Source organism: Lutra lutra, chromosome 8 (assembly GCF_902655055.1).
Source record: "Lutra lutra chromosome 8, mLutLut1.2, whole genome shotgun sequence".
In the NCBI taxonomy this organism is placed as follows: domain Eukaryota; kingdom Metazoa; phylum Chordata; class Mammalia; order Carnivora; family Mustelidae; genus Lutra; species Lutra lutra.
The window spans coordinates 47743838-47764596 of record NC_062285.1 but is presented as its reverse complement, the minus strand read 5'-3'; the positions used below and the strand labels follow the sequence as shown (position 1 = coordinate 47764596).

At 37.9% G+C, this 20759-nt stretch overlaps 2 pseudogenes; both read right to left on the bottom strand.

Annotated features, from left to right (window-relative positions):
* Nucleotides 1-5057: 5057 nt before the first annotated feature.
* Nucleotides 5058-6033, bottom strand: LOC125106724 (peptidyl-prolyl cis-trans isomerase FKBP3-like; annotated as a pseudogene).
* A 5115-nt stretch (nt 6034-11148) lies between these two features.
* On the bottom strand, nt 11149-13873 carry LOC125106864 (60 kDa heat shock protein, mitochondrial-like; annotated as a pseudogene).
* Between the last annotated feature and the right edge of the window lie 6886 nt (nt 13874-20759).

Below are 20759 nucleotides of genomic sequence, written 5' to 3'. Positions count from 1 at the left end.
ATTCACACAGCAGACTCTCTCTTACCCTTAACAGTTTGATTACTGTAGCTTAATATAGTTATACTTAAAATCCAATACTGAGACTTCTAGCTTTGTTCTTTTCAACATCATTTGAGCTATAACAGTAATTTCATGTTCCATAAACAATTTAGATCCAGATTGTAGATATCTATACAAGGTCCTGCTGGGGCTTGATTGGGATCTCTTTAATCTATGCAACAATTTGAGAGAATTAGCATGGTAATTATATTGAGATTTCAAATCCAAGAGCATGCTATATCTCTCCATTTATTTATGCATTTTATTTCTTTTATCAGTTTTATATAATTTTCAATGCACTAATCCTACACATATTATGTTAAGTTTTTGACCAAAATATCTAATTTTGGAGCAATTTAAAGAAAAGTTTTTATTTCAGCTTTCAATTGGTTTTTGCTAATAAATAGAAGAAATATAACCAATTTTGTACACTGATCTTGTATTCTGGTAACTTGACTTTTTTTTTTTTTAATGTCTAGGAACTGGGATACATTTCTTGGTATTTTCTATGTAAACAAGCACATTTTTTTGTGACTATAAACAGTTTTAAATTTTCCTTTTAAGTCTGTATACATTTTATTTTATCATTTATTTTACTTATGGCATTGGCTAGGACTTCCAGTGAAATCTCTAATTAGAAGAGTGAAACTAGATGTGCGTGACTTGTTCAAATGATAAGGAAACTGTTTAGTTTCTTTTTTTTAGGTATGAGGTTAGGTGTAAGGTTTTGTTGATGCTTTTTCCCAGGTTAAGAATGTTTTCTTCTATCCTTAAATTGTTGAGAGATTTTTATCATTAATGTGTATCAAATTATGTCAAATGTCTTCAAGCATATATTAATATGATCATCTGGTGTTGCTTCTTTATTCTGTAAATATGATAGATTATGTTGATTGATTTTTTTAAAAAGCTTTATTTACGTATAATTTAGTTACCAAAAGACCTTTCATCTATTTAAGTCTACAATCCATTGTCGGCAAATGTATATAGGTGTGCAACCATCGTGACAGTCTGGTTTCAGAATATTACCATCACCTCAAAGAGCTGCCTTAATGTTCATTCAAATTATTTCCTTCTTCCATTTTCAGGCTTAGACAACTTTCCCTAATTTTAAGTAATTCACATATTTAGCATTTTTGGTGTTCTTCATATTTTCCTAATAACGGCATGGTGTGGGGTGCCTGGGTGGCTCAGTGGGTTGAGCCTCTGCCTTTGGCTCAGGTCATGATCTCAGGGTCCTGGGATCCATCCCTGCATCAGGCTCTCTGCTCAGCAGGGAGCCTGCTTCCTCCCTGCTTCTCAGCCTACTTATGATCTCTGTCTGTCAAATAAATAAATAAAATCTTTAAAAAATAATAATAATGGCTTGGTGTTATTTCACTTCAATCCGAAGAACTTCCTTTAGTATTTCTTGTAATATAAATATTTTTTCAAGTTTTTATTAAAATTACAGTTAACATACAGTGTAACATCAGTCTCAGGTGTAGAATATAGTGATTCATCACTTGCATACAACACCCAGTGCTCATCACAAGTGCCCTCTTACTTCCGATTTTCCATGGACCCCATTTCTCTGCTTACCTCCTCTCCAGCAACCCTCTGTTTGCTCTCTATAGTTGAGAGTCTATTTTCTGGTTTGCCTCTCTCTCTCTCTCTCTTTTCCCCCTTATACAGTGTGACTCTAAATTTCTATGTAGGAGTTTTGTATTTATCCTATTTGGAGTTGATTGAGCTTCTTGGATATGAACAGTGATGTTTTTCATCAAATTAGGGAGTTTTAAGCTTTTCTTTTTTTAAGATTTTATTTATTTATTTGAGAGAGAGACACACACAGTGAGGGAGGGAACACAAGCAGGGAAAGTGGGAGAGGGAGAAGCAGGTTTCCTGCTGATAAGGGAGCCTGATGCAGGGCTCGATCCCAGCACGCTGGGACCATGACCCAAGCCAAAGGCAGACGCTTAACGACTGAGCCACCCAGGAGCCCCTAACATTTTTTCTAATCAATGTTTTTCTGTTTCTTCTCCTCTCTTTCTCCAGTCTTCTGGGACTCCCATTACACATATTTTTGTATTTAATGGTTACCAAGTGTTTTCTGAGACTCTATTTATTCTAATCTTAATTTTTTTCATTATTGCTAGTTAAAGTTATTAGATATCAAAGGGTGTAGCGTTGGTCTGAATACAGAATAAATAAAGAAGGCACAAATATATTGATAATGATTATATGACAGAAATTACACTCCTGATTAATGGAGAAAGAATGGATGAGTCCAAATGCAAAAATTAGTTAACTAGCCAAAGGGAGTTTAAACCAAATTCCACTTTAAAATAATTCTAGGTAGATTAAAAATTTTAATGTAAAAGGAAAAACTTCAGAAGTTTTAAAGATATTCATATAAGAATAACTTTATGATCTCAACAGGGGAAAGGTTTTCTTAAGAAGATGAAAAGCATAAGCCTTCATGAAAAACTAATAAATTTGATTTTTTATGTTAAAACCTTCTTTGTATCAAAATATGATAAAGCATGTCACTGACAAAGAAAATATTTTGAATGCATGCAAGCAATTAATATCCAAAATATATGAAAGTATTCAATACATCAATGAATATATATCAAAAATTAATACATAGAAATTATATAAAACTACTTCCAATTATACTAGTAATCAGCAAAAGCTTGAAATTATGAATTATCATTCTATTATTATGACCAAAAGCAACCATGCACAAACAACAAGCAAACAAAACAAATAAAAAGCTTAACAGTATCAAGTGCTGGCATGAATATAGAATATCAGAATCCCTGGGACTCCTGGGTGGCTCAGTTGGTTAAGCATCTGCCTTCAGCTTAGGTCATGATCCCAGGGTCCTGGAATAGAGTCCTACATCAGTCTCCTTGCTCAGCAGGGAGCCTGCTTCCCTCTCTGCCTCTGCATACCACTGCCTGCTTCTGCGCTCGCTCTCTCTCTCTCTCAGACAAATTAATAAATAAAATCTTTAAAAAAAAGAATATCAGAATCCCTTATCCACTAATATTATAAATGTAAATTGTTACAACCACTCGAATAGCTATTTGATGATATTTAATAATATTATATATGCTTATACCCTCACAGTTCCACTACCAAGAGCTTAAAGTATTACAGTTTACACCTGAGTACAGGAAGATATAACAGTATTATCAGAATGGGATTAAAACACAGTGAAGTAGAGTAAATGAAAATATTGAGTATGAACAAATCTTTTGATTTGCAAAAAGAGGTATATTCAAAAACATGTTTTTTAGATTGGAGAAATAGCTTCATGTTTATATGCTGAGTGAAATGATCTAGTTGACAGGTATGAGATTCAAATGCTGATAATTAAGTAGATGTGCCAGTGAATGTCAATAAAAAGTCTATGGAAATAAAGTGTTGTGGAAATAAAGTGTTTTAGGAGATCATAGAATATCGTGATAGGCATAAAATTTCCTGACTACTAATCTCCAGCTCTACAATCCTTTAGACTTTGCAAGGCAATGTCTCTATAATAAGTAATAATGACAACATTCTTATACAGTATTTGAGCCTTTATTATTTGGCAAGACTTGTGCCCTGTTAAGACCTGTTATCTCAGAACGCCTGGGTGGCTCAGTTGTTGAGCATCTGTCTTTGGCTCAGGTCATGATCCTAGGACCCTGGGATCAAGCCCCACATTGGACTCCCTGCTCTGCAGGAAGCCAGCTTCTCCCTCTCCTACTCCCCTGTTTGTGTTCCCTCTCTCACTGTCTCTCTGTCAAATAAATAAACAAAACAAACAAACAAAAAAGACCTGTTATCTCTATTTTGGACATGCGGAGAATCCATTTTTGAGCAGCTGAGTGATTTGCCCCAGATCATCCAGCTAGGAAAACAAGTGTAAAATTTAAAGCAGCATCTACTAACTACAAAATTCAACTTAAACCACTGTCATACTACCCATATGTCTGTCTACATACCAGTTCTTCATTGTGCAACTACTACTCAAGTATTCTCCATATCTTCACATCTATATCTAAAATATCTATATATGTGTGTGCTTTGCAATGTGGATTTCTCAACTGTATTGATTTTTTTTTTGAGATTCCCAAGCTCAAGATTCAAATTTTCTATTACATGCAGTAAGTTTTTTGACAACAAAACAAAGAGAAGGAATCTGATGTGAGATAGTTTTAATTGCTTCTTTTATGTTTCTAAATCCATCTTTATGCAAACTATATTTAGTCTGATGTTTTATCTTTGCAGTTATATGAGCCAAAATTATTTTTTCCCATAAAATCATTTGAATTGGACTTCTGACACTTTCACTGAAAAGGACCAGAGTAATCCATTTCCTCACCTTTAATTAGGTTCAATCTTTTCATTCCTTATATTCTCAGATAAGACATTTAGGATGCTCTTTATTATTAACTTTTTTTTTTTCAACAAATTGTTATGAATTTATTGGGGGGGGTTGGATCACCTAGCAGTATTAACTTTATTCATTATTAGTGATTCATTGGTTTTGAAGTATACTTTTCTTGAATTTAGTTGTTATCTTCTTGCCAGAATTAGACCATTTAGCTGTTTTTGCTTCCTCAGTTTCTGTGCTTGTCTTCTCACTATACAGGGCTGCTACTTTTAAAATTTTAAGAGGAGGGGCGTCTGGGTGGCTCAGTTGGGCATCTGACTCTCGGTTTCCACTTAAGTTGTGATCTCAGCGTTGGGAGATTGAGCCCTCTGTCAGGCTCCAAGCTCAGTGGGGAGTTGGCTCCAGATTCTCTTCCTCTTTGCTCTTCGCTCTCCCCTCCCCCAGATCATGTACATGCACTCTTTCTAAAATAAATAAATAAAATCTTAAAAAAGTCTTAAAAGCTTTTTAGAAAAAGAGAAAAGATTTTAAGAGGAGTGTCCCTGGCAAAGCTGTCTAGATAATTTTACTATAACTCCTTGTTCTGATTAAGCCTTAGCTGTGGTTAAGCTCATCAGAACATTTATATATTAACACCAAACAAATGCAAGACACTGAATATGTTTTTATTGAGCCTTTTAGTTTACAACATGAGGTAAAGGAAAGTCATTTCTCCTTAACCAGTATTTTACATAGCTGTAGTAAAATATTTCAAACTTTAGGGAATTATAATGGATTACATATATTAAAAGTTGGGGATTGGGTAAACAATATCTGAGCTCTTGAATTTTCCAGTTGACTCTTCCCTTACAATAGTAACCAGCTCTAATTAGTTACTTAAGTTTCTTAAAGGCAATGTTTTATTGTTGCTGATGTCATTATATCTGAAGCATTGCTGGCTATTTCAGTCAATATCCACTAATTCTACTTCAAAAATGAGTTTTGCATTTGGTGGAATTTTGGCATCAGGCTGTCCTTTCTTTCCATAAGCCCATTCTGGTTCAATCTCTAGTCGAGCCTTTTCTCCTTTACTCATAGGGTAAACTCATGCTTCATCCCATCCTCTGATAACTGCCTATTCCGACCTTAAAACTTAAAGGCTTGGCATTTTTCATCTTCTTTGAACTCGTTTGAATATTAGTATCAAAACCAGTCCCATCCTGTAGTGTTCCTGTATACCAGCAGTGAACAACATCACCCTTTTTGGGAAAGTTGGTTTTATCTCCTTTTTTAAGAACAGATTTTATATATTTTGGTGGACCCTCATCCACAGTCTCTTCAGACTTGGTTTCTTTGGGTTTATCTTCATTAAGCTTCACATTTTTCACCTGCTCAGACACTTTACTTATACTTTCCATACCCTTGAAACGCTTACTTTCAAAAAGATGGTTGTAGGCTGTAACCAAATGGTCCTTGTTAGCTGTCTTGGCCACATTTTTAATGTTTCCTAATAACTTGTGTTCTGCAAGAAACGAATCTGAACCGTGGTCCTGTAGAAACTTGATAATGTCCTTCTTGGGTAGCTGCTCGCTGCGCAGCTGCTCCACGGTCCAGGCCCGCTGTGGCACGGCCAGCGCCATCTTCCCCCGCTGCCTCTGCTTTACTTATTATTAACTTTTTTTGGTATGGCTTTTCTAGTTTTTCCAACTGGAAGGTAAGGATTATGTCTTTTTCACTTCTGGAGCACTGCTTTTCTTGATATTATGCTTTCTAAATAATTATGGTAGAAAAATTGTTAATATAGTAAAAATTAATGAAAACGAATACAGAATTTGGCAGCAATACTGGGGCTTCAATAATTGATTTCTTCAAAGACTGATACACTATATTTTAATTTTTCCACTGGTATAATAGAAATTAAACAGTCCTAAAGTGTTAAAAGTATTAAAATGTTTAATTAGAGTCTACAATTTTTAGTGTATGCAGAATGTATTGAGGGTTGTACATACGTGGCTTTTCTATTTTTTTTTTAAATTTTTTAAGATTTTATTTATTTATTTGACAGACAGAGATCACAAGTAGGCAGAGAGGCAGGCAGAGAGAGGAGGAAGCAGGCTCCCTGCTGAGCAAAGAGCCCGATGTGGGGCTCTATCCCAGAACTCTGAGATCATGACCTGAGCCGAAGGCAGAGGCTTTAACCCACTGAGCCACCCAGGTGCCCTGGCTTTTCTATTTCTGCATGAAAATTTCTCTCTATGAGGAAAAGGTTTTCATATTTTATATTAGTACTTAATCTGAGTGGCATATTAGCTGCTAGAACATACATACACAGAAATAATTTCCCAGTTTTTTAACCTACCAAAATATATTGCATTTCCATGTTATCCACAGTTTTAAACAACAGAAATACTTTTCCATTTACTCTTAAATTTATATTTATTGTGGAAATATTTATGGTTATGCCAAAAATTGAATATGATTTTTTTCATAAATCAAACTTAATTTCTTTTAAACTGGAAACAAAGTTTTATTACCAAAGTGTGGCTACTTAATTGAATATTTCTCTACTTTGTACATAATTATTGTTATTCTCCTCAGGAAAGCCATTTCTTTTTTTTTTTTTTTTTTTTTTTTTTTTTTTTTTAATTTATTTTTTCAGCATAACAGTATTCATTATTTTTGCACCACACCCAGTGCTCCATGCAATCTGTGCCCTCCACAATACCCACCACCTGGTGCCCCAACCACCCACCCCCCACCCCTTCAAAATTCCCAGATCGTTTTTCAGAGTCCATAGTCTCTCATGGTTCACCTCCCCTTCCAATTTCCCTCAACTCCCCTCTCCATCTCCCCTTGTCCTCCATGCTATTTGTTATGCTCCACAAATAAGTGAAACCATATGATAATTGACTCTCTCTGCTTGACTTATTTCACTCAGCATAATCTCTTCCAGTCCCGTCCATGTTGCTACAAAACTTGGGTATTCATCCTTTCTTTCTTTCTTTCTTTTTTTTTTTTTTTTACAGCTTTATAAACATATATTTTTATCCCCAGGGGTACAGGTATGCGAATCGCCAGGTTTACACACTTCACAACCATAGCACATACCCTCCCCAATATCCATAACCCCACGCCCTCTCCCAACCCCCTCCCCCCATCAACCCTCAGTTTGTTTTGTGAGATTAAGAGTCACTTATGGTTTCTCTCCCTCCCAATCCCATCTTGTTTCATTTACTCTTCTCCTACCCCCTCAACCCCCCATGTTGCATCTCCTCTCCCTCATATCAGGGAGATCATATGATAGTTGTCTTTCTCCGATTGACTTATTTCGCTAAGCATGATACCCTCTAGTTCCATCCACGTCGTCGCAAATGGCAAGATTTCATTTCTTTTGATGGCTGCATAGTATTCCATTGTGTATATATACCACATCTTCTTTATCCATTCGTCTGTAGATGGACATCTAGGTTCTTTCCATAGTTTGGCTATTGTAGACATTGCTGCTATAAACATTCGGGTGCATGTGCCTCTTCGGATCACTATGTTTGTATCTTTAGGGTAAATACCCAGCAGTGCAATTGCAGGGTCATAGGGTAGTTCTATTTTCAACATTTTGAGGAACCTCCATGCTGTTTTCCAGAGTGGTTGCACCAGCTTGCATTCCCACCAACAGTGTAGGAGGGTTCCCCTTTCTCCGCATCCTCGCCAGCATCTGTCATTTCCTGACTTGTTAATTTTAGCCATTCTGACTGGTGTGAGGTGATATCTCATGGTGGTTTTGATTTGTATTTCCCTGATGCCGAGTGATATGGAGCACTTTTTCATGTGTCTGTTGGCCATCTGGATGTCTTCTTTGCAGAAATGTCTGTTCATGTCCTCTGCCCATTTCTTGATTGGATTATTTGTTCTTTGGGTGTTGAGTTTGCTAAGTTCTTTATAGATTTTGGACACTAGCCCTTTATCTGATATGTCATTTGCAAATATCTTCTCCCATTCTGTCAGTTGTCTTTTGGTTTTGTTCACTGTTTCCTTTGCTGTGCAAAAGCTTTTGATCTTGATAAAATCCCAAAAGTTCATTTTTGCCCTTGCTTCCCTTGCCTTTGGTGATGTTCCTAGGAAGATGTTGCTGCGGCTGACGTCAAAGAGGTTGCTGCCTGTGTTCTCCTCGAGGATTTTGATGGATTCCTTTCTCACATTGAGATCCTTCATCCATTTTGAGTCTATTTTCGTGTGTGGTGTAAGGAAATGATCCAATTTCATTTTTCTGCATGTGGCTGTCCAATTTTCCCAACACCATTTATTGAAGAGGCTGTCTTTGTTCCATTGGACATTCTTTCCTGCTTTGTCGAAGATGAGTTGACCATAGAGTTGAGGGTCCATTTCTGGGCTCTCTATTCTGTTCCATTGATCTATGTGTCTGTTTTTGTGCCAGTACCATGCTGTCTTGATGATGACAGCTTTGTAATAGAGCTTGAAGTCCGGAATTGTGATGCCACCAACTTTGGCTTTCTTTTTCAATATTCCTTTGGCTATTCGAGGTCTTTTCTGGTTCCATATAAATTTTAGGATTATTTGTTCCATTTCTTTGAAAAAAATGGATGTTACTTTGATAGGAATTGCATTAAATGTGTAGATTGCTTTAGGTAGCATAGACATTTTCACAATATTTATTCTTCCAATCCAGGAGCATGGAACATTTTTCCATTTCTTTGTGTCTTCCTCAATTTCTTTCATGAGTACTTTATAGTTTTCTGAGTATAGATTCTTAGTCTCTTTGGTTAGGTTTATTCCTAGGTATCTTATAGTTTTGGGTGCAATTGTAAATGGGATGGACTCCTTAATTTCTCTTTCTTCTGTCTTGTTGTTGGTGTAGAGAAATGCAACTGATTTCTGTGCATTGATTTTATATCCTGACACTTTACTGAATTCCTGAACAAGTTCTAGCAGTTTTGGAGTGGAGTCTTTTGGGTTTTCCACATAGAGTATCATATCATCTGCGAAGAGTGATAGTTTGACTTCTTCTTTGCCGATTTGGATGCCTTTAATTTCCTTTTGTTGTCTGATTGCTGAGGCTAGGACTTCTAGTACTATGTTGAATAGCAGTGGTGATAACGGACATCCCTGCCGTGTTCCTGACCTTAGCGGAAAAGCTTTCAGTTTTTCTCCATTGAGAATGATATTTGCGGTGGGTTTTTCATAGATGGCTTTGATAATATTGAGGTATGTGCCGTCTATCCCTACACTTTGAAGAGTTTTGATCAGGAAGGGATGCTGTACTTTGTCAAATGCTTTTTCAGCATCTATGGAGAGTATCATATGGTTCTTGTTCTTTCTTTTATTAATGTGTTGTATCACATTGATTGATTTGCGGATGTTGAACCAGCCTTGCAGCCCTGGAATAAATCCCACTTGGTCGTGGTGAATAATCCTTTTAATGTACTGTTGAATCCTATTGGCTAGTATTTTGGCGAGAATTTTTGCATCTGTGTTCATCAAGGATATTGGTCTGTAGTTCTCTTTTTTGTTGGGATCCTTGTCTGGTTTTGGGATCAAGGTGATGCTGGCCTCATAAAATGAGTTTGGAAGTTTTCCTTCTATTTCTATTTTGTGGAACAGTTTCAGGAGAATAGGAATTAGTTCTTCTTTAAATGTTTGGTAGAATTCCCCTGGGAAGCCGTCTGGCCCTGGGCTTTTGTTTGTTTGGAGATTTTTGATGACTGTTTCAATCTCCTTACTGCTTATGGGTCTGTTCAGGCTTTCTATTTCTTCCTGGTTCAGTTGTGGTAGTTTATATGTCTCTAGGAATGCATCCATTTCTTCCAGATTGTCAAATTTGTTGGCGTAGAGTTGCTCATAGTATGTTCTTATTATCGTCTGTATTTCTTTGGTGTTCGTTGTGATCTCTCCTCTTTCATTCATGATTTTATTTATTTGGGTCCTTTCTCTTTTCTTTTTGATAAGTCTGGCCAGGGATTTATCAATCTTATTAATTCTTTCAAAGAACCAGCTCCTCGTTTCGTTGATTTGTTCTATTGTTTTTTTGGTTTCTATTTCATTGATTTCTGCTCTGATCTTTATGATTTCTCTTCTCCTGCTGAGTTTAGGGTTTCTTTCTTGTTCTTTCTCCAGCTCCTTTAGGTGTAGGGTTAGGTTGTGTACCTGAGATCTTTCTTGTTTCTTGAGAAAGGCTTGTACCGCTATATATTTTCCTCTCAGGACTGCCTTTGTTGTGTCCCACAGATTTTGAACCGTTGTGTTTTCATTATCATTTGTTTCCATAAATTTTTTCAATTCTTCTTTAATTTCCTGGTTGACCCATTCATTCTTTAGAAGGATGCTGTTTAGTCTCCATGTATTTGGGTTCAGGAAAGCCATTTCTTAACTTCTCATTTAGTGATGGCAATTATTAAAATCCTGATTTTAACAGAATAGTTAAACGTAGTAAAAATGCCTCAGTGATTTAAGTTGAAAGCAGTACATTGGAACATGGCTCTTGTACCCTGTTATCAGGAATGTACAAATGTCTTTTTTATTAAAAATGCAAGATAAATGATTTTCCAGCATGGACAATGACAGCAGCAAACCATTATTTACTGTCGACTGAAACCAGTAACTTGTGATTATAGTGATTTTCTTAAACATCAGCCAGCCTTTTCTTCAGTCATTTCCTTCAACTGACTTCTCTGAAGTTATTGGTGAGGAGTACTGCCCTGAGCTTCTTCTCATAGTTCATTAATAATGGTAAAGCCCAATTCTAGAAATCAGAACATGGCACCTGCCATTCCACCCATTCCATCTATTCCAGGGTCCTCCTCTTTTTTGAGAATTTCTGTGACTACAATTTCTACTCTACTTAACAGAGTGGCTACTCCAGCAGCATCTAATAAAACAGTTCTTTCAACCATAGCTGGACCCATGATTCCTTTTTCCATCATATTCACGTATCTCCAAACATAGAGTCATAACTAATTTCTGAGGAACTTTACATAACTTTCTCAATTATCAGTGATCCTTTGATGCCTGCATTCTTAGCAATGACCACTGCAGGGATTTCAAGTGTTCTTTTAATAATTTCTATATTGATTTTTGATCTTCATTAGCTGGAGTTATTAAGTCCAAGGCTGGAATGCACTGGCATAGAGCACAAACCCCTCCAAGAACTATGCCTTCTTCAACAGCAGCTCATATCATTGGGGACATCCCTGAATTTCTTTTCATTCATTTCAACACCATTTATCCCACCAAACTGGGCATACCTACTGCATCTCAGATTTTTGCCAGATGATCATTTATTTTTCCTTTTCATTTTTAATAGTTGTGATATCTAAGTGCTTGATGATTTATTGAATATAGTTTTCAGTTTGAGCCTTCCCACATTTCCTTTCAAGAGCATGGCATCATCCTTGGTACAATAAATTCTCCAACTTTTCCTCAGTCATGAGGTTGAACATTTTCAAAATTTAGAGTCTATCTCTCTCCAAACATGGTACTACCAGTAGCAATAGCCATGTCTTTAATCTGGTTCTATTCTCACCAAAACTAAGAGCTTTGACCACTATAACCTGAAGACCAAATTTTAGTGTATTCAAAATTAACGTACTTAGACCTTCTCAATCAACATCTTCAGCAATTATGACCAAAGGCTTATGGTGAGCATGGGCAATTTCAGAAACAGATACAATATTCTGGATGCTAGAAATTTTCTTTTCATTCAATTGAACATAGGCGTTTTGGAATTCACATTTCTGACCTGATTTATTAAAGTATGGAGAAATATAACCTCAATCAAACTTCATGCCTTCAATAATTTCTAATTCCTCGTGTAGTATTTGTCCATCCTTTGCTCTATTAACACCCTTTGTTCTAGCCTCCTTCATTGCATCAGAAATGATCTTGCCAATTCTTTTGTCTCCACTTGCAGAAATCATTGAAACCTGAGCAGTTTCTGTAGGGGTTGTCGCAAGTTTAGACTGCTTCTTAAGTTCAGCAATTACAACATCAAGAGATAATATCACACCTCTTCTGATTTCCACTGGATTAGCATCTTTGCTAATCCTCCCAAAGCCACCTTTGGCAATAGAGCGTGTCAGTACAATAGCAGTAGGGGTACCATCCTCAGCTTCTTCATTTATGTTATTGGCAACATCTTGAACAAGTTTAGCAACAATGTTTTTATATTTATCCTTTAAGTCAATGGATTTTGCAACAGTCACACCACCTTTTGTTACTTTAGGACTTCCACAGCTCTGTGCAATAATGGTTGCTTTTCCCTTTGGTCCTTAGTATGGCATAGCATGGGATAAAAGGTATAAACTCTGAAGCATCAGGAGTTGGAAATCTGCACCAAATTTTATATCCTTAGTATATGCCCCAGTGAGATGAAGAACTAGTGCCTTGGACACTGACCTTATCTGGCAAAGGTCTATGGGTAATAGTTTGTTATAAATATAATAAAATGTCCATAGTGTGCAGGCAGCCACTCAACCCCTTTGTGGAGAGAAAAGGAAAACTTTATTTTTTACCTTGTTATTCATTTAATCCTGAGATATCCTCATTTAAATTTAAGCATACGTAAAGAGAAGGCCTAGATGAGTAAAATTCAATTCATATTTATATTATAAACATTATTTCATGCCCTTAGAGTAGATACATTTGAACAGTTTTCTAATGAGTAAAATAGAGTCAATATTTATAGTTGCAATTTAAGAGCTGATGAAGCCTACAAATAAAATATATAAGTTATATGTTAGGCATTATCCCTGATCTATCAAGAAGTCAGTTTTTTTCCTACTGTCAGTTTTCTGAGAACTGAATTGAAACCATTAAAAAGTGGATCAAAGAGCCTTCTGTGCACTCAAAGCTTAAGATATAAACTCACTTAAATAATATTCATTAAATTCACTTAATCAAGAAATCCTCTGAACTTACTTCAGTCTACTACTTTTTAGTGTATGAGCAGTGTCCTTGTTCAACAACCTTAAGAAGCCCTCTGTATTTTATTTCAAACAATATAGTTATTAAGAATTAATTTTGTTTTAACAAGCTTTTCCTAAGGCAGAAAGACATGCAATGTTTAAAAAAAAAAAAAAGGTTTAAAATGGCTTTATTTACCTTTTGTTATAGTAAAACTTAGTTTCCTAAATAATTGTTGGGTAAATGTTGTATATTTTTCTAATACTTATCTAATCAGTGACATTAAAGCCTGTTTCCTAAAGTTCGAAGTGTCAATATTTTATAAATCTGTTAATAAATGTGAATATTTGTATGTGTATGAATAATTATACATATATGTATTTTAAGAAACATCAAAATACTTCTCCCATAATTTAGATTTTGTTTCTTTTTCTCAAATCATATGTAATCCTAAAAGGAAGACAGGGGTATTTTTGTTTTTGTTTGTTACCTCCCCCATGCTTAGATCCATGCCTTACACATGAAAGTTTGATCAGAATATATGTTAGATTGTATGAATAAAATATTACCCATTAAAGATTGTCCTATACTGCTAATTTAAGTGAGTAAACAAACAAAAAAACACTTGCCCGAGAAATGCTCATAGCTGGGGCACCTGAGTGGTTCAGTGGGTAAAAGCCTCTGCCTTAGGCTCAGGTCATGATCTCAGGTCCTGGAATCAAGCCCGGTATCCAGCTCTCTGCTCAGCAAGGAGCCTGCTTCCCTTCCTCTCTCTCTGCCTGCCTCTCTGCCTACTTCTGATCTGTCTGTCAAATAAATAAATAAAATCTTAAAAAAGAAAAAAGAAATGCTCATTGCTCATTCATACCCTTTTACCCTATGAAGTTGATTTTTGGGGTAGAATGTCGGTAGTGAGATAAAATCCATGCCCATCTCCCTACTCAGTAGGGAGTCTGCTTCTCCCTCTCCCTTTACTCCTTCCCTGCTTGTGCTTGCTCTCTCTCTCACTCACTCTCTGTTTCAAATAAATTCTTAAAAAAAAAAAAAAAATCCATGCCCATCTCTTCATTCAACTGTGGGCCAGAAGAACCCTCAGCTTTTGCAGCAAATTGGCCAACAACAGGAACAGTTCATCCAGTAGCTGAATGAGATCCCTGGGGAACATCTCAGATGTGGAAGGTGAGATAGATCCATAGGCAAGGAGGCCCTACAGATCAACTACATTTAGGTGAAGTCACAGTAGAAGGAAGTTATAAGGCGGTTGAAGGCCCTGGGCTTCTCAGAAAACCTGGTGATCCAGGCCTACTTCTCAGGGGTGTTGGGGTTTGTGGTGAGGGGTTAGAGAATTTGGCTGTCAACTTCCTCCTGAGTCAGAACTCTGATAGGGAGTGATACTGAGAAGCCAGGCTGCCTACCGGTCTACCCTTCCCCAACTCTATAAAAAACATATATATATATAATAAACACACACACACACACACACACACACACACACACACATATGTTTATTTAAGAAGTGAAAGAAAATAAACCTTAAAACAAAAACACTCCAACTTCCCATCTTTCTGAAGTAGCCCTATTCCCATCTTGGCCTGAGACCAGGGCCAGATAGCTGTCTCCCATCTCTTGTCCCAGCCCAGCCACCTCAAAGGAGCTGGCAGAATCATAGGTGACAGATGAACTCCCCTTGGTCTCTGTCCCTGCTCTCTGCAGCCAGGAGAGGTGGGAGCTTTCTCCCTTCTCCCTCAAAGAGCCTCTGACACCTTCCCGGCGCTCTTGCAGGGTAAAAGAAAGCTTGGGAGCTCCAGACTTTAATCCTTCATTATAGTGGCCCAAATCTTTCCTTCTGGAGTGAGCATTTGGTGGCCAAAGCCACCTCGACCTTGACCTCCAGTTTGCATTCCCTGCTGGGTTGAAGGGGGTCTGGTTTGTCCTACCTGGGGAGGAGGTAAGATCAGAGCCACTCTGGAGGTTGAAATCCCTTCCCAAACCAGAAGTGTGTCCCTAAGGTTTTGAAGTGACTAAAGCTATAAAAGCCAAAAAACTCCAAAAAAGAAACAAACAAAAGGTGAAGGAGTCAGCTCCCCCATGCTAAGTTGTCGCTGGGCTGAGCCAAAAATGGAGAATAATGCCCTACAGCTGCTCTTCAAGGAAACGGTCCCAGAAACGGGCAATTACGGTCTCCTGGGACAAATTTTAGACACTTCACAGCTGCTGGAGCGGATGTCCCCGAGGACGTGCAGTTGGAACGGCACTAGCGTTGCTGCTGCTTGGACCTTGGCAGACCTCAGGTTGGGCACCCAGGCAGGGTTCTGCACCCGGAAGCCCCCAACCTCTCCCAGCGGCCTGGTCTCTGGGCTCCACGTGGCTTACGGCTTTGACCCTACGCATGCGCAGTTCATCTCGTCTTCCCACCTCAGGTGCTGCGGTTTGGGACGCAAGCTTCCTTGCAGGACCTCTTGGGTGATGAGCGCTGCACTGTGAGTCTGATGGTGGGATTTTGTGTGGAGGGGTGGGGGTCGGCGACAGGAGGATTGGTGTTGCCTGACAGGTGGCTTGAGCCAGACTTGTCACAAAGCAACCTGGAAGGAGCGGCCTCAGCACCACAGGGCAAACAGACGGTTCTTGTCTCAGGACTCTGCAGATCCTGTAGAACGCCTAGTATCCCCGAGCTTTTTCTGGGAAGAGTTGAGGCCGTAGGGACTTGGGCCTGATTTTGCCCTTTTCTTAGCTGCCTCCCAGGCCCAAGGCGCCCCTGTTCTGGGTTACTTGCGCCACGCTGCTGCCCACAGCACACCCTGCAGGCTCCAACTGTGCCCTGTTTGCCTTCCTGGGAAACCTCACGCTCTACCACCCACGGGCACCAGGCTTTTGGCCCAGAAGATTAATTCAAACTAGAGAAAATGACATTCATTACCATGAGTGGATGAATGACGCCATCTATCTCATGTCCGGAAACAAATGAGTTGGAATTAAAAAGCCTTTTAGATTTTCGTAGTTCAAAGGATCATTCTGACTCTTAATTAAAAGGCATGAAGAAAGAAAATGGGAAGGTCAATGAAGAAGGGAAACCAAGGAGAGGAACTCCTAGGGGTAGAATAAAGTTTCCTTCTGCTTTGATCTCTATAACCTGTGGTCTAGATCTAATTTTATGGTAGGGCACAGGGTAAGGAAGAATTATTGCATTTTCCTTCACCACGTCATAGATGTGCTGTGGCAAACAAGTATTTGGTTATCTAGCCGTGACTATGTTTACCAAACAAATCTACCAATTTAGAAATAGTAGAAGTTTCTGCTGTTGTATTGACTAATTAAGCAGCAACTCCCAGAGACATTCTTTCAAACTTTTGAAAAAGAAATTGCTCTGGAAAACTATTGTGTATCATCATGTTCTAGGAGCTCCAGGAAACAAGAATGGAAGCCAAATAGCCGCATATAGGATGTAATAACTCAGGAATACATATGCAGCAAATCATTTTCACCGAATTAACCAAGGAAATTGACCTTTACTGCTTTACTGGGGGCAGGAGTGGAGGGAGTAGATAACGCATTAGAACCAATATCACATAGCTATTGTGTGGAATGGGTCTTGAGTCATTTTATTTTTCTGTTAAATAAAATAGTAAGCACAGGATGGTGGGAGACTTTGGGCTGTCTAGGCTATAGGTATTTACATTACATATGTCTCCTGGTAGAATAAAAATACCTTATCATTTTATCTCCCACCATTCCTTTAACATCTGTTCAGTGTGAGTCACTTCCTGTTGTCCACGTGAAAATTCAAGCAAGTGTATGACCTTCATGGTTATAAAAATGTGTCGTTCAGCTCTGTTACTGTGGCCAGCAGCTTAATTTTCTGGTGGTTGCCTGCTGTAGTCCTTTTGAATCCACCGCTGAATTCCATAGGCTGCTCATAGCCAATGACTTCACACAACAGGTATCTTATCCTTATGCAAGATATAGGACTCCCTGAGGCGCCTGGGTGGCTCAGTGGGTTAAAGCCTCTGCCTTTGGCTCAGGTCATGATCTCAGAGTTCTGGGATAGAGCCCCACATCGGGCTCTTTGCTCAGCAGGGAGCCTGCTTCCTCCTCTCTCTCTGCCTGCCTCTCTGCCTTCTTGTAATCTCGGTCTGTCAAATAAATAAAATCTTAAAAAAAAAAAAAGATATAGGACTCCCCTAATGGGTGTCTTTGACTCAAAGATTTTTCCATCGGCCTGGAAAAAATTTTCTTAGAGATGTTCTACAGGCTGAGACACTTCACCCCAGCCCCTTTTAGGAAGACAGGCCTTGCTTTCAAGTCTGAAGCCTCTCCCAGCCTCCTCTGGCTCCAGTCCTACTTCTTTATAGAAATTTGCCCAAATATATGTATAATCTTGGTGTCCACTTCCTTGAATACCCAAACAATGTCTTTCCTAAAAATTACAAACATAATCTCAGTTAAGAAATTAGAATTTGGGGTACCAATTATTAGTGCAAGCTCAGAACCCATTTTAATGGCAGACTTCCTCTCAAGTAGCTCAAGCCTTACTTGGAATAAAAGCTAAGGCTCCACTGTTGTCTCTGTCTCCTTAGGTTGCTTCTCATTTTTCTTCTCTTGTTCTCTAATTTTTTTTTTTTTAAGACCGTATTTATTTATTTGAGACAAAGTGAGGATACGGAGGTTGGGGGGAGGTGGTGGTTGCTGAGCCAAAGGCAGACAGTTAACCAACTGAGCCACCCAGGTGCTCCTGTGTTCTAATTTTATTAGCTAGTTTCTGTCAAGGGCATATGGAAAAGAAATGGTAAAAGAATAGGAAAGGAGCAGGAAAAGATTTTCCACAGGAAGCTCGATCTCACTCTCTGGGTATGATAGATACTTAAAGCTGACTGTATTAACTTCCTCCAGACATTCAAAGTTCTCTTTAGGCTCCTTTGTCTACAATTTCTTTGACCTAGACAGATGCAGTTTATCCCAGTCTTTAGAAATAGGCTGTCATCCCAATTCCTTTCTGCTGGAATTTCTCCATCCTTTGATAGACACGCACTGTGATAATGTGTTTTAAAGTAAGAAATATATATGTGGTCTTTGTTCCCATTTCTGGCACAGAGCTCCTAAAACCATTGGAATTTCCTAAGTGATAAGAGCAATAACATTGTCTCAGTATTCAAAACCTCTTTCAACTACATCTGAGTTTGTGTTAATGAGTTATGTTAATACTAAGGGGGAACACTAAGGTTGAGAGGGTCCTAACCATATCATTAGAGTGTTGGAAATTGCAGTCCTACCCAGGAGGGTAGAGGGGCTGGAGTTTGATGCAGTTAATGTCAATGATTAATTAATCATGTCTATGTAACCAAGCCTCCATAAAAAACCCAAACAATGGGGTTTAGATCGCTTGGTTGGTAAACACACAGAGATCCAGGGGGAAAGTGCTCCCAGAGAGCAAGCAAGCTCTATGCCCCTTTTCACATACCTTGTCCTACACATCTCTTCCATCTGGCTGCTCCTAAGTTTTATTCTTTTACAGTAAATTGGTAATCTGGGGCGCCTGGGTGGCTCAGTGGGTTAAGCCTCTGCCTTTGGCTCAAGTCATGATCTCAAGGTCCTGGGATCGAGCCCCGCATTGGGCTCTCTGCTCAGCGGGGAACCTGCTTCCTCCTCTCTCTGCCTGCCACTCTGTCTACTTGTGATCTCTCTCTCTGTCAAATAAAATAAAAATTGATAATCTACCAAGTAAAATGTTTCTCTGAGTTTTATGAGTCACTCTGCAAAGTAATCAAACCTGAGGAGGGGGTGATGAGAACTCCTGCTTTATACACACACTGTTTCTTGTGCAGCTGAATCAGGTTTAGAGGAAATACCGGCCTAAGCCTTGTCCTGATTAATGCCAGAAACGCTGGCCTGTCCTAATGCAACCATCTCTCTCAGGCTGCTACAGCCCACTTTAGCTTTTGCCAGCCTGAGTCAAGGACAGGTTCTCTCTGTCTTCCTCTGCAGAGTTACAGGGAAATCATTTCAACCATCCCTCTGAGTTTGAGGTAAAGAGGCGGCAGACTCTATTCTTTGTAAAGCTCACAGATTGGAAGAGCTCTTATCAAAGAGTTCTTATCAATAGGTCTTTCTCCCCCATCAGCCTATTTTCTATCTGCATCAAACTTAGGGAATCTAATAGTTAAGGAAATAGTTCTTAGTTTCTTTGAAAATTTCCAGAAGGTGATTTTTTTCCCCTCACCTTCAAATTTAATATTGATCATAGTTCTTTATATGCACTTACAATAAATACACAATTATATTACTTGCAAATGATTAAAACTCACCTGGAAATAGAGGATGAGCAGCAGATTAAAGACCTAGTACTTGGAGTTTCTTACTTCTGTCATCTTCATAGAAAATTGCTTGAATGACTTAGCAATATTTTGGTGTTAGGTAAGTAGGCTTTAGAAATAAATACATGGTGACAAGTAAATGCCTGAGTCAAATAGTTTTTAAAATGTAATTGGATTATTATATTCCCATTGAAATGTATATTTTACCCATGCTAGTTAATCATAATTAATTACATTTAATAATTTGGGAGTTTCACAAGCAGAGTATTTTGGGGTTATTTGTATCCCAGTAGGTATTTGGATATTAATTAAGAAAAAAGACAAAATGAGAGGAAAATAAAATTAAGTTGATTTAAAGGAAAAGATAATCAAGTAAGATGGTGATAATGGTTGCCAATTATTAATAATAACATGGGAATTCATATACCTCAAGGAGTAATCCTTTTGCAGTTCTGAATAAAATGTTTTGAATAAAACTGCTAAGTAAATTTTTAAGATTTTTAATCTCTCTTTTCATGTGATGCTATCATTTAAGACTTGTAAATGTTACGACATATGTTTGCTTGAGGAATTCTGAAGTACAAACCCCTACTCACTTCTGTATTCAGTTGTTTTATAATGAGGAAAAAAATTGAAATGCAGTATTTCCCAGGTTACGTTTATATGTAAAAGTTGTATTCTGAACACATGTGGAAACCTTCAAATTATTGCTTGAAAATCCTATGTACTCTAAGGTTACATGTTCTAGAAGCACTGTACAGAATGCACATTTGGCACAGTGAACTCAGCACAAGATTATTGTTTGAAAATATTTCGTTTTTTTTTTTTATTGTACTTGAGAGACTAGACAAGTATTTTTCCACTATGTAGCTCTATCATGCTACTCAACCTTGTCTTCTCATCTATTGATGTTAAACTCAGTTTTTCATAGTTCTCATTATCCAACTGAAACAGGTTATTGACTTAGTAACATTTACTCAGTAAACGTACTTAGTAACATTTACAGTCTATAAGGCTTGTTTCCAAAACTACGCATCTTTCACATTAATTAATTATACATATTCTTACTGAACATTTTTTATGTTCTTCCTCTGGGTAAGCAATGGTCAATATATCAACTCTTTTCTTAATGGAGTTTTTATCTGATCAGT